Genomic DNA, 5,567 nt, shown 5'->3' with positions numbered 1-5,567 from the left:
CCGACGTACTGGTCAAGCGGTCCATCGTGGGGTGGCGGCGGGAGTCCGACGTAAATTCGGCGTAGTCAGGTCTTGGTGTGGCGATCAAACTGGTGTCGGGCCTTTGAAGCTGACCCATAAGGTCGTAAGACTGCGCGTACAATTTTGTTGTTGTTCTAGCGCGAAGCCTTCATTACTTAGGCCTGTTTAAAAATGAAACTTCCGACTTTAAATTATTTTAAAAATTATAAGTTCGCACCGGAGACTTTAATTTTCATCTCGCTCCTCTGGAACTCCGACCTGGTCTGCCCTCCTTTCTTCACTGCTTTTCGCTCTTTTAGTCCGCTCCCACTTTTTGGGGAATTTTGCTGACGTCCCAGGAACTGACCATTTCCTGGAATTTTATACACACGCGGGACACGTGCTTCTTGTTCTCACGAAGTGGAAAAACACACCACACCGCTTTAACTCGTTTACCGCGTTCACCCCTAAGAAGAGGGGGGGGGGGAGGACGCAACACTGACACACGAGCATTTATCGTTTACATGGGGGAACTACACGGTAAAAATATTTTTGGCAATCCTCTTCGAGTCTTTCTTAATATAAGGAAGGAAATGAGAGGGAGAAAAGTATAACGTCAATAATAGAATCTCACACCCCCAACGCCCAGTAAACTTTAAAACCCCCAAAAGGGGCAGTGGTGGCCTAAGGGGGGGGGGGGCGGTCCGCCCCGGGTACCAGGGCAGCAGGGGATGCCATCGGAGAAGCTCGAGGGGGGGGGGTGCAAATCAGAACGATTAAACTTGAAGAAGACGGACCCGTGAAAACTTCTGCACGGTCCTGGTGGGTGTCACAAAACACTGCCGCCGCCCCGTGGACCCAGCCATCTTAAGCCGCCACTGAAAAGGGGAAACAACCATGAACTGATGGCGACGAAGGGGCCCTTATCACTGACGTCCTTTGCCTACCTTACATTATATTCGGCCGGCGACTAAAATATTGGGAAATGGCTGATAATTTTGGAAAAATAAAGCTAAGGGGATATGGACTAATATTTCGCATTACAGTTTTGTAACGCCATTTACTAGGCTTATTTTAATTTAGCAATAATTAATTTTCATTTACTAGGCTTATTTTAATTTAGCAATGTTTAAATTTCATTACCCAGTAGCTATTTTTACCACGAAAGATTTATTTGCTTATTGTCGGGATATATATCTATTTTTTATATTATTATATAATTGGGATATCCCAATGTTCGCGTCGTTTTTCTCACAGAGTGTGGGAACCAGAACTAGCTATTGGCCTTCCCAATCAACCCACCAATCCTAAGTGTAAGGGGTCACGTCATATCCATCGTGACCTATTTTAATCAGTGCCCCTAGAACCTGATTGGTAACCACGTTGGTACCCGCGCCAAAAACTGTTTCAACGAAAAACATACAAAAAACGAACGTTTCGAGAAGACCGGACAGAGACGAAAAATATCAATCTATCGTGAGAGAAAAAAATCAGTTCCGCTCCCGAATAGAGACTCGACTAAGTTCCGAAAACGTGCAATGTTTCGAACTTGCGCGTCCAGTAAATGTTTCGGACTCCTAAATATTTGCGCGTCCAGCAAGACAGTTAGAAAAAGAGGCGAATAGCCCATTCGGTTACTCGCTGCCTGGCGCCTACAGAATCTCCTACGCACGGAACACCGTTTCATCACGAAACCAACGACGAGATGTCAATATGGACAGAGAGAAGGGTGTCTATCCGGTGAATGAGAATTTCATTCTCAATCACCGGATAGACACAAAGAGCTTGGCTCCCGCCGTTCACCCGCGCCTCTCCCGTTCCTCCCCCACCCGCGCCCCCATCTCAATCACCAGAATTTCCAATCACCAGAATTTCTAATCACCAGAATTTCTATTCACCAGATTCTCCCGTTCACGGGTTGCTTTCCCCCACCCCCCATTCACTGGATACTTTATCTCTCGTTCACCAGCTCCTTTCCCCCATTGCGTTCACCCCTTCTAATCACCAGTTGCTTTCCCCCATCCCCATTCTCCAGAATTTGTTTTCCTCGCGCAGATATCTGGAGATTAGATTTTTACCCGTTTGCTTATCGCTTCAGAACTCCTTAATTTCTAATCTCTAGGCAATAATAACAAGTTATTTTCAATTTAATTAATTTCCAATTTTATTTTACTTTTAATTACATGATTGCGTAAAACAGGTTCTAATATTAGACCGACATTATAAATAACGCGTTTAAATCGCATTTTATCAATATAAAAAAAATTAACTCGATCTTCGTAAGGAATATGTACAATTTCATTTAATGGGCTGAAACGAACTACCTTCTGCAAGTGCGGATTGTATAAATAATTTTAATAAAAGTTCTACCTCACCACGTCTGACCGGAATAGATATGAAATCGTCATCCTCCAGTGCCGCTGCCCTTGGTGGTGCCGGGATCCCCCATTCTTGCGAAAGGTACTTTTTTTCCGATGGTGAATTATCCCTCGACGGACAGTGTGGAAAGAATCTAGCATGTTCCCATTCTGGTACGTCTCCTGATTCCCATCCTTCTAATACGCCATGGCACTTGTAACATCGTACTTCATCGCCCCGCTGAATATAGTAGAATCCAGCCTTCGCTAGTTGTTCCTTAGTAACGTGGGGGTTTCTCCAGTGACGAAAAGTTTCAAGTCGATACGCTTCGATGTCCATACTGTAAACTGATAGTTTCTATAAGCTATTGTCAACATTCTTAAGCCTAATTGGTTAAGCCTAAATTTCAATAAATGTTTTTTCTATTTATTTTGGTTAGACTCTAAGACTATTTGACTAGAATCTAAGTCTATTTACTTCAATTTAAACAAGGCCTAATTTCCCTCTACAGTAAAATAATAAAGTCACTTACTTTTACGGAAATCCTTAAGCCTTTGCCTGTAAATAGAGTCGAGAAGGCGGGGTACGGAGCGCGAAAATCTACGTGTCTCTTCTCGATGAGGTCCAGGAACTAAAAGAACGCTGAGTCGTATATCTAGAGATCAAATAACACTCGAAACTTCAAGTAAATCCTGATTTCTCATTGGCTGAAACCAATTGACGTCACGGGAGAATGTAAAATGTAACCAAAAATAGAGGTTACTGCTCATCGGTTAGCGAAAAAAATTCGTCACGTGTTAAATTAGGCAAATTAGAATAGCTGAAAATACATCTAAGACTATTTGACTAGAATCTAAGTCTATTTACTTCAATTTAAACAAGGCCTAATTTCCCTCTACAGTAAAATAATAAAGTCACTTACTTTTACGGAAATCCTTAAGCCTTTGCCTGTAAATAGAGTCGAGAAGGCGGGGTACGGAGCGCGAAAATCTACGTGTCTCTTCTCGATGAGGTCCAGGAACTAAAAGAACGCTGAGTCGTATATCTAGAGATCAAATAACACTCGAAACTTCAAGTAAATCCTGATTTCTCATTGGCTGAAACCAATTGACGTCACGGGAGAATGTAAAATGTAACCAAAAATAGAGGTTACTGCTCATCGGTTAGCGAAAAAAATTCGTCACGTGTTAAATTAGGCAAATTAGAATAGCTGAAAATACATTGCGCTTACTTCGCACTAATTTACTTCTGATACAACTTTGATAAAAATTAATCCTGTTTCGGGGGGAACCCCCCAGGAGGAAATCTTAGAGACTATTAACTCGGTAGAATACACTATTTTAGCAATTGCAATTGCATATAATCCTTGTTATTGTAATGTTTGATATATACTGAAATGATTATTGTTGGATAGGAAAATAAAAGAATCGTGATAAATGTTAATTTTTTTATTATAAAATAATTGGGACGATGAGTAGTATCCTACTGGAATGTATTTCGCCCTCATCGTCCCAATATAATTGATGTTCCCAGACTTGAAGAAGCTTCCTGGGCTCTCCAACCTCAAAGCTAACAGAACAATACATAAAATTTTAACTTTAGTACAGTATAAATAATTCGTGAAATTTAATTTATTACCTTATTCTAATCTCAAATTTAATTGTATCATCGCTCGCGCTTTGCAATACAATTCCCTTCAATTCTTCAATTCTACATGAAGAAAATTAAAATCTAAAATTTTTGTTCTAAAAGTTATTTAAATCTTAAAATAATATTTACCTCATTTTTGATTTCAATTTAGTTTTTGCTCCAAGCAAAGAAAAAGGTTGGAATAATTTGTTCTAATTGATTTACTCCCTTTTTATACCATTTTCCATCCCCACCAATTCCTAGCCCCTATATCCTATCTCCTTCTTTTCCGTGATGAAATCTAAGTTAGTGATTGAGTGTGGAATCTATTCAGTGTGTAAATAAGTGGGTAAAGTCTGTAAATTTTTCCATTGGTTAAATAGTGTTCGTAGATAATTAATTTCGTGAGACTGGGAATTTCCACCATCTTCCTCTTAGCGTACGTCACGAGAAGATGGTTTAGGTTCGTGCAAAGTCTAACAAATTTACAGATAAGAGTCCGCATTGTAGTACGTTCTTGCATTGGACTGGTTGACTTAACGAAATTCTGGAAAAAAAAGGGTAAGCGATTTTCAATAAAGAGTCTTTTTTTTGTTACGTTTTTTAAAGTATTTATTAAGAGTGAAAAAAGTTACATAGGAAAAATTGTTTACAATTGTTTTTTTTCGCGTACATGAGTTTATATTATTAAATAAAATGGCAGAGTCAAATTTCAATCTTTTTTTTTTATCATTACAAGACCCAAAGCTAACTAAATCCCTGTTAAATTATCTAAGGCAATGTTTTTTTCACCAATCTTATTTTGCGTGTACTAAAGATATTTTGTTAATGACGGGTAGAAAACATATTTCAATGGTTCAAGACGGTAACAGATTTCAATGACTTTTAGAAAGTACTTTAAATAGAACGTACAGGAATAATGCAATAATATATTTCTACCAATGTTTTGTTTTCATGCTAGATTGCGTAAACCACCCACGTTGTCCTAACTAGTTTACCAATACTTTCTGATTCTATTTTAATTTTTTTGTTTTTGGATGGTTTATTTTATTCGAAAGTAAATGGTTTGGCGCCCATAGAAGCGCGCGCATGTTTTCGAGAGAGGTCGGGTCATATCTCTAAAAGATACCAGATAGCGTGGGAATATATTGTTTTATCCTCTGGAACCGGATTTTTTCCAGTCAGTCACCATACCTCTCTCTCTAGCTAATGGATTCGCTAAATTCGATGTGATAATTTTTCTAGCATGATTTGCGAAAGATAAAAATATCTTGCTGTCGTTTTTTTCCCAATTTTTGGAAAACTTTTGGTAGTACGTTTTTGTACTCTGTCCTTTAGTTCTATGCAAAATATACATTACGCAATATTCGCCGCAAACGTTACTAGTTAGTCCTTGCAATCGTCTTTTGCTAAATGTCCACGTCTTACACATTGAATTTAAATATTTTCTGATTGTGGGTAAAAATGGGGGAAGCCCCATTGAATCAAAATAGAATCCCCGTTTTCGGCCATCGACGTAGACGCAAATCCAATGAGAACCTGTTTCGCCCCTTTTATCAAAATTAATGATAAGCGATTGC

The sequence above is a fragment of the Leiobunum rupestre genome, chromosome 5 (genome assembly GCF_980474605.1).
Source record: "Leiobunum rupestre chromosome 5, qqLeiRupe1.1.hap1, whole genome shotgun sequence".
Taxonomy (NCBI): domain Eukaryota; kingdom Metazoa; phylum Arthropoda; class Arachnida; order Opiliones; family Sclerosomatidae; genus Leiobunum; species Leiobunum rupestre.
Note: the sequence above shows the minus strand (reverse complement) of the source record.